The 9,648-nt window shown below is 39.0% G+C and overlaps 1 long non-coding RNA gene across 1 annotated transcript in view; it reads right to left on the reverse strand.

Annotated features, from left to right (window-relative positions):
- Positions 1-261: 261 nt before the first annotated feature.
- LOC114614452 overlaps positions 262-9,648 on the reverse strand; it is a 38,606-nt gene continuing 29,219 nt past the window's right edge. Inside the window, exon 2 of the long non-coding RNA XR_003710334.1 lies at positions 262-668. This is a non-coding gene — a long non-coding RNA (uncharacterized LOC114614452). The remainder of the gene's footprint in view (positions 669-9,648) is intronic.

Here is a 9,648-nt window from a genome sequence, read left to right on the forward strand (position 1 = left end):
ATCAGAATGTCTTTGGTTTATATGACTCATGATATTAAGTAAAAAATAATATAGTATGTATTATTCAGAAAGCAATGTAAATGTGGCCTAAAAGAATGTTTTGAGTCAGCTTCACATTAAACATTGAACAGAAAAGTTGACTTATTTAAAATAAAGACAGTCACTGCATCACTCTGCTACATGTAAACGTTTCTTTGTAAATAAGGATGAACTGACAATGCTTGAAAGTATAGTTCATCAAAATCACAACAAGAAACCAAATATTATGAACATGTAAAATTCCATGTTTATTTAATATCCATTACATAGCTGGTTCATTGAAACCAGACTTTGTGAAGACAAATAACATTTCTGATGAACATAAACAATTTCATACAGTTGAAATGTATTTTGCGTTTTCACATGAATAAAGCTGTCATTATGCAACATTTCCAGCAATAAAGACCTTGTCTGAAATTGCCATGGCATCGCTCAGTGCTACATGGCAGCCTGGGCCTGCATCCAGCTCTGGAGAAAAGATGAACAGCTCCATATCCAGGAGCACAGATAGCAGCATATCTGCATTCAGTTGCAGCAAATCTTCACCCACGATGGTGTTGACCTCCAGTGTGCTTGGTGTCATGGGCATCTTCTCAGAGAATGACATTCAGAAGTCCACATGGACATTCCTAGCATAAACATTTTTGGAAAGTTAAAAGCAATTTAAAACAATTCAAAAAGGCTTAACTCTAGTTGGACTTATTCAAATATTAATAATTATTTATTCTTATAATTGCTTATATGCCAGGCATTATGTTAAGAGCATTGACTAGCTCATAAAATAAATGGAAGATTCATATAGATACTGTAATTATATTTGTTCTGGAGCCATGAAGAATGAATACAGGCTCACAGGCAATAGATAGATGTAGATGGCCCTTCATGTCATTAGGGAATATCCTGGGAGAACTAGTGGTTTCCTATGCCCATCACTGGGGACTAGCTAAAATGTCTTCAAAGCCAGTTGCAACTACTTGCTTCTCTTCTGGCTGAGATTTTACCTGTTGTGAACTTATACAGATACTGAGAGTGCTATCTCAACAGCTGGAAATTCATGTGTACATAGTACACTATCGTGTAAACATCCTTGCTCTTAGGAATAGTCACGTGATAGCTCCTGGCCAGTAAAAACCAAAATAATTTACAATAATACACACACACACACACACACACACACACACACACACATTTTAAAATGCAAACTGTTTAGGTATGGTAGTTTATCCTTGTAATCCCAGTACTTAGATATGTGAGGCAGGAGGGTACCCTTGGCTACATAGCAAATTATAGCCAACCATGACTTGAAAAAGACTCTGTTTCAAACCATCACTCCAATATATAAAAAATATTAGGCAGATTTGCCATCTTTTCACACTTCTTCCTTGTCTATTTCGGATTACCCATACACATACTTTTGATTCGTGTTTTTGATAGGCCATATCAATTTGGTTTCCTCCTACCTGTAACTAACAAAAATGAATCATCTGAAGCTGTTTTATAAAGTATTAAGATTAATTAGGGAGTATTAGAGATAATCACTAACACTTGTTGAATAAAAAGATAAATGAATCTTGAATATTGGATATTCTGCACCACATTTTTACAACTGAATGAGTGTCAGGTACATTTTCCTGCTTTTGGTAGTACACACTCAAAACCTTAGAAGCAATTGTTTATTATTTTCCTTGCTATTTGCATAAGAGGAATGGCTACAGCTCTTGTCCTGGACAGAGGAGTCTACAACTAGAATTGGTTGGGCCCAATGGCCACAAGAAAACATATTTGAGGAGTGAAAATATTCCTGAAGAAAGCAAGATACTCAAAATGCTTATTTAGGATTGGCAATTAAATTAAACAAATTAAGTATACTTTCTGCCTTTGTTAGTAACTGAAATATCATCTCCAGTACTTACTGGGTATGTGGCCTCAGACAAGGTAATTTCACCATCTGAGAATGCCATATGTTGTTTTGTTTCAGCCAAAAAGGCAACATTTCTCAATCCTTTAGCATTAAGCACAATGCTGAGACCAGAAGGCCACTGGGAAGAGAAAAAACAATCCTATGGATGATAACATGAAGGCATTGCGACCCCCACTCTCATTACCTCATCATACAGTCTCATGCTGTGTACTCACCAAGCATGTTCTAAGCACCCCAGAAGATATGCAAATTATGTGCTTCTGGCATAAACGGAAATTTTAAGGAAAGCAAAGCTTTGAGCCATTAGCTGTTTTAATATACAACATTAAACGTATCATTATGAATAAAGATGAATAACAGGGCAGGACAGGTGGTTCAGCTGTTAACAGTGAGTATACACTGCTTTTGTAGAATACTGGAGTTCAGTTTGCAACACCCTCATGGGGTAGGGATGCCTACAATGCTTACTTCTGCTCGATGGTCCAAACTCTTTTGGCTTTGCCAGGCATGGAACTTAATTGCACAAAAACCCACACATAAGTACACATAATTAAACCTAAAAATCAAATCCTTGAAAAATGGTAGTAGTCCAAATATATGGAGCTAAATGTAGACTTTGTTTGATTTTTGTTTATGGCTGTGAGTTTGATGTTACTGCCGTATGTGAATGCATGCTGCAATTCAGAAAGACAATTTACTATCCCAAGTAACAGCTTTAGTTCTCTATCAGATGTCATTGGCATGGTATTTTGCCCAGTTCTAATGAAAAGGGTAAAGAAAGGGATAAACCTACTGCTTAATCACCATCTCAGCACTAAATCACTCTCTACTCACTAAGACTTTGTCTTAACAAGGGATCTTCTGAGAAGTCATTTCGATAAAGAATGCATTCACTGAAGCTCAGTCTCCTCACTGAGCATGCTTGGATGAGAATCAGAGTGATTTTCTAAAGGTCTTCAGTTCGGGCTAGCTTTTCAGTGCTCCCCTTTTCTGCACTTTAATGTCCATTTTCAAAGAAGCATTGAGGAGCAACTACACTCTAGAATTGCTGTAGGCGAGCATTTCACAGGTGTTGAAACTAGTGTCCAGGTCACAAGTTCAGGCACAAGAACATACAGCTTTCGCTTTTGCTAACCTGTGATTTCCCACAGTAAAAGCAGACCAAAGTATTTAAATAAGCATGTCTTCATATAAAACCACTCACCCCTATGCCTTGCAGTGGCGGCTCTGGTATGGAGTCATTGTTGCCACTAAGAGCTGGCAAGGCAGCAACATTAACTACTCCCGTGACATGAGAAATGTCTCTTACACTGTGGCAAAGAGAGTTGCGTATAAGCAAATATGGGAAATGGGATGGTATACATGCCTCGATACACTTCTGGGGGCAGTGAGATCACTCATCAGGTAAAGGCGCTTGCTGCAGAACTTGCCAACCAGAGTACCATCTCTGGAACTCACATGGCAAAAGAGGACACTTCCCTTTCAACATGTGTTACTGAAGGACACTGTAGCCCCATCAATACACATCACAGAAGGACACTGTGTCCCTCTCAACACACGTCACATAACACATGTCACACAAGGACACTGTGTCCCTCTCAACATGCAGTAAGTTCAAGAAGTTAGGACTCAAACTCAATCAGTCTTTTCTGCAGCCACGTTCTTCCATGGTGGCATAATTCCTGCATATTTAATGTAGGTAAAATATGTTAGTCTTCCAAGTATGAAACTTTACAATAAATAAAGCTACAGTTTTATTTGCAAGAATTTAGTGACTACAGGAATGGCCCCCAAAGTTGTTTAAAGCTGTAGAACTGTAACTATGATTCTAATTTGTTTATTAAATGTATTAGATATGAAAATAATTTTCAGAAGTAAATGATGAGAACATTCTCTTATCTGCATAATGATGGTTATAGAGATATATGAATTATGAGGAACTTGGGAAAAGAGTATACCAAATTATTTTATTTTATTATCTTATTGAAAAAGCTAGACTAGTTCAGTTGTTATCAGTTCATAAAATAAAGCGAAGCCGTACTATGAAGCTAGGTATAACTATAATTAGGAAAGATGAAGATGTAGGACGACATGTTTGCACAAGCATTTCTAATGGCTCATGGGTCCTATAGAATACCCCCTCCAAGTGGTATGACACATAGAACTCTATTGGTTCATTCCTCCATCATACTATAGATTCCCTTGATAGATAGGAAATCTAGTCTATACCACTACCATACTGTCAAATCAGCTACCTCTTGTGTAGGATTTTAAATGGAGTAAAATATAATAATCCTTCAATTTAGTTTGTCATATTTTAAATAAAAAATTCTGCCAGAATCGATTATAATAGCAAAACTTTTAAATAAAGGGATAGAAAGGGAAAGGGGGAGGAGAGAGAGAGAGAGAGAGAGAGAGAGAGAGAGAGAGAGAGAGATTTATGCACCTGTTCAAACCAGAGTCTGTTGCACTGATGATGACAAACCTTGAAGCAGGGAGGAGTACATTGCAACGTGTTCTCTGGGGGAAATTGACATTTTTACATGAAGTGGACTATCCTCTGTTGCATATTTTTTGCCAGGTAGTCATAGGAAACTCAAACTCATTTTAGGCTTCTTGAAGAGTAATCCAAAAAATGATTTAACGTGTCTAGAGGAGCTTGTGTATGTCTGGAATGGTGAGTATTACTGACAAAAATAAAAGGCACAACTTTCTGTAATTTCCAGAAAGAAACAAAGGTTCTAAGTCCATTAGTCTGCTCAAGCTGTTGTTAGAAACTATGATAATCTAGTTGGCTTGAACAACACAATTTTATTTTCTCACCTCTGGAAGCTAGAGAAATGTTTTAAGTGACAAATACTTTAGAGTTTTTTTTTGGGGGGGGTGGGGGGCTCTCTTCCTGGCTTAGATACTGTCACTTTCTTCTGCATCATCTTTTGGTTTTTCCTTGATATGGAAATGTGAAAGAGGATCGATCTGTCATTGTCTTTTTCCTCCTCTCAGCCTCCACTCCACTTTCTCCTCCTCCCTTTCCTCTTCCATTCCTCCTGCTCTTCCATTCCTCCTCCTCTTCCATTCCTTCTCCTTTTCCATTCCTCCTCTCCGTCCTCCTCTTCCATTCCTTCTCTTTCTCTCCTCCACTTCCATCCATCCTCCTCCTCTTTCTCCTCTTCCATCCATCCTTCTCCTGTTCCATCCCTCCTCCTCTGTCTCCTCTTCCATACCTCCTTCACCTCTTCTTCCTCTTCCATCCCTCCTCCTCTACCTCCACTTCCACCCCTCATCCTTCTCTCCCACCCCTCCTGTTCTTCCCCTTCCTCTTCCATCCCTCCTCCTCCCTCTCTTCCACCCCTCCTCCTTCTCCATCCCTCCTGTTCCTCCTCTTCTTGCTCAGATGTCTACTTTCTATTGAAGTTGTTCTCTGATAATTTTATACATGTATAGAATGCATTCTGTTCTTGATCTCTCTTTGTTCTCCCCTGTCCCCAACATTCTTACTCTATAATACTCTTCCAAACTCATGTCTTTGTGTTTTGTTTTGTGATCCACTGATTTTAAACAAATCTATATGGTCACAGGTTTGGAACTAAGTATTCATTGGAGTCTGGAGGACTCACTGTCAGGTACACAACTGAATACAATAATTGTCCCTACAGGGACCCGCATGCTTCTGCCTCCCAAATACTGAGATTAAAGGGATGTGTCACCACTACCAATCCCCACAATTAGTATTTAGAAAATTATTAGCTCATGGAAATTGTCACTGTACTGGCTATTTTTATGTCAACTTAACACAACCTAGAGAAGAAAGAGAATTCAGGAAGAGAGAAACCCAACTGGGAAAATGCCCTCAAAAGATTAGTCTGTAGGCAAGCCTGTAGTGCATTTTCTTGATGGATGATTGATATGGGAGGGCCCAGTCCAGTGTAGGCAGTACCACTCCTAGGCAAGTGGTCCTGGGTGCTATAAGAAAGCAGGCTGAGCAAGCCAGTAAGCAGAAATTCTTTTCGGTCACTGTTTCAGTTGTGCTTTGAATTCCTACCCTGACTTCTTTTGGTGATAAGACTGTTTACCTGAGATTGCTAAGCTAAAATAAATCCTATTCTCCATAACTTGCTTATAGTCATGCGTGGGACCAAAAAAGGCAGCCTGATTCCTGGTTGAGCTAAGGCTAAATACCGTGGAGACCCTAAAGGGACAGTAGGAGTTTTGTCTTTTTCCGGGCACCAGGCCCCTGTCACTAGCCACAGGCTTTATTTCTTCCCCACTACCTAAGAGTTTGTCTCAGAGAAGTCTGCCTGGATGAACACATGGGGGCACTTAGTGTGAATTATGTGCTAGATGGTGATTCTTGATCATATATGTAAAATTACTTCCATAAGTAATCACTCATGTTTCTGATTATAAATGTGCAACCATTTCACATCATGTAAAAATATCTTCTGATACAAACTTCCTTTTTAAGATAACTTCACTCTCCTGCACAATAATTTGCAAAATAACTTGAGCTGATGTAGCAGAGACCTTGCCTAGCAAGTACAAAGGTATGGGTTTAATGATCAGCTCCAAAATAAAAGCAAACCTAGAGCACTGGTCTCCACTCTGCATCACCATATCCCTGCCTTCATCACAACGTCTAAACTCCCTAACGTTGGGTTTTGCTAACTAATTCCAGAAAGGTTTCTAATCACGTCTGTGTTACACTATTCAAACATCTTATGACTTGATCTGGCATGAGTCTCCATTCTCTGTCTCAGGAGACTGTAACTGATCTGTTATATTCAGTCCTTTGGTAGATCAGTTCTTTACTGTCAGTTCTCTGGCTCACCAAAGATTAAGGAAGAATACTGTGGAAACTGTATGTAAATGGTAACTAACGTAATTAAGCAGTAAATCCAGTTAAAATTATCACTGTCACGACAAACTGAACTTCTTTTTTTTAATTGGATATTTTATTTACATTTCAGATGTTATCCCCTTACCTCATTCCCCCCTCCCACCCAGGAACCCCCTATCCCATCTCCCCTCCTCCTGCTTCTATGACGATGTGCCCCCATCTACCCCCCAACTCCCACCTCCCCACCCTCGAATTCCCCCACACTTGGCGTCCAGCCTTCATGGGACCAAGGATCTCCTCTCCCACCTATACCTGACGTTCACCTACGACTTAAAACCTTCATAATTTGTATCATGGAATAATTATTCTATCTCTGAAATGCTCTTCTAGTCTCTTCCACTAGATAATTATCCAGGACTATATCCAATGTAGCCTCTCCCATTGCATCTTAGTTAAACATGTGGTTGTAATTAACTCTACTATTACATTTTTTTTTGCCTTTTGCTTGGGTCAGATTCATCTTTATATATCTAACATAGAGTTGAGTATCTAACTAGGATATGTTAGGTACTCAGAAGCTGTATGTAAATGCAAATGATTAATAATGAGTACAGCCATTGTCCAGAAATTTCAGATCCATCTCTCTGTAAATATTAGCTAACTTAAAATTTGATATTCATTATTATTATTAAAAAGAGTCAAGATTCAGGCAATGATGAAAGAAAGAAATTTCCCCTTTGCTCTCAGATAGAAGGTTATACCCTTCTTCTCTCAGAATGAGCAAAAATCAAACACATTATCATTAAAGCCTATTTAATTCTCTTGGCATTAAGGCTATTTGACTATAGCTATCTGCTTACATTTCTAATAAAGAAGAGAAAATATACAAAACCTGTCTTGCTACAACCATGTCACAAATGTTCTAAGCTCCTCATTCTTTCCTTGATGATATGTGTCCAAGAGGTCAACATTAAAACAGACTACATTCCTGGCCATCTTCTCTAGAAAATGTGGTGAAACCAAAGGAACCTGCAGCACTTCCAATTACCATATCACTAACATGCTTAATTTTTACAAATATAATCTTAAAGTTGCAACTGATAGTGACTTTCTTTGAAAATCACTGAAGCCTCTCTATTTATTTATATTAGAGTTTTATATCTGTGACTAATTAAAACAAAAGTATGTGTGTGTGTGTGTGTGTGTGTGTGTGTGTGTGTGTGTGTGTGTTCTGTAGAGCAGGGGGAAAAACTGATAAGAAGTTTCGCTTAACTGCATCACATAATTTATATTTGATGAGTAGAATAGTCACAGAAAAGCCACATAAGATGAAGGGTCATTGAGCCAGAACCTCTGGAATCAAAGATATTTTTAACCAACCCAACCATACCTTATATTACTAACGTAGTGGTCTTTTCTGTCAAATAAAGCTACGTGATTTCTCTCTCTCTCTCTCTCTCTCTCTCTCTCTCTCTCTCTCTCTCTCTCTCTCTCTCTCTCTCTCTCCCTCCCCCCCCCTCTCTCCCTCTCTCTCTCTCTCTCTCTCTCTCTCTCTCTCTCTCTCTCTCTCTCTCTCTCTGTGTTTGCTCACATAGAATGTGGGACCATTGTAATATCCTCCATAAAGGAGCAAGATCAGCAGTACAAGACAATCAAAACCCACCTAGAAAAGGAAAAACTGGGACAGACCATACTACTAGGAATTATCAAAGTAAAATGTCCAACCGGGAAACTGGGTCTAATATTCTATTCCACCTGTGGTATAACTGGGTGCTGACTTGTTCATAGGAAGTAAGTAGCTCTTTGTGGTTGATTCTTCACCGATGAAACAGAGAAATTCGCAGTATAAACAAAGCAGCTGAAATTTCTGAGCAAGAACAATGTCCTCAAAGTTGGGTATGACAGTACATGCCTACCACTCAAGAAGCTAAAGCAAGAAGACTGCAGAAATTTTAGGCCAGCCTGTGCTAAATAATGAGTTTGAGTCTTAGCTAAATGTACATAAGAGACATTTCTCCAAAAAGCAAAACAAATAAACATAAAAAAAACCAAACAAGTAAATCTCAAATAGGTCACATAAATGAATCAGCTCACAAGGGGCTCTGAGGTTAAGAACATTTTCTGTTCTTGCTTAGGACCTGGATTCAGATCTCAATGCCCACATCAGGCAGCTCACAGCTACTTGTAACAACAGTTTCAGGGGATATGATAGCCTCTTCTGGCCTCTGTGGACATCAGATTCTTGCATGGTACACATACACAAACACAGACATTCACACATACACACAAAATTTATATGTGTGTATAGATATAAATTGTTTCACAATGCTGTGAATTGTTGAAGAGGCATTGCATCATCTTCACATACATAAATCTGTTTCTACTCTATCAACTCTCTTCAAAGAGATGATGAATAGATATTTTCCAATATTAGTCCCTTGTAATAGGCTCTTTAATGATGTGGGCTGGATGACATGATGGTACTGGATGCATAGGTTTCTCATAAGTGGGGCAAAGGGCATGTGGGAGCGAATTACATGTGAAAATGGCTCACAGGTGATTTCCTAGGTTAAATGGTTTTCATGGCTGCTTGAATGGCCAGCATCAGAAATAAACTGACAAAAGAAAATCAGAAAAGAAAGAACAGAGGCGTCTCCTTCCTGCTTTAACAGAGGCTCCACAGTCACCCAAAAACATCACTGTGTGCATGGAAAAAATAGTCCATGGGATTAACTACAGCCTGAATTTGTCAGTCTCGGGAACAGAAATGTCAGAGTGATTTTCTAGCAAATACCAGGCCCTATGGCTAATTCCTAATACCCCTCCCTCCCTCTCTCCCTCCCTCCCTCCC

The sequence above is a fragment of the Grammomys surdaster genome, unplaced genomic scaffold (genome assembly GCF_004785775.1).
Source record: "Grammomys surdaster isolate TR1022 unplaced genomic scaffold, NIH_TR_1.0 126391, whole genome shotgun sequence".
Taxonomy (NCBI): domain Eukaryota; kingdom Metazoa; phylum Chordata; class Mammalia; order Rodentia; family Muridae; genus Grammomys; species Grammomys surdaster.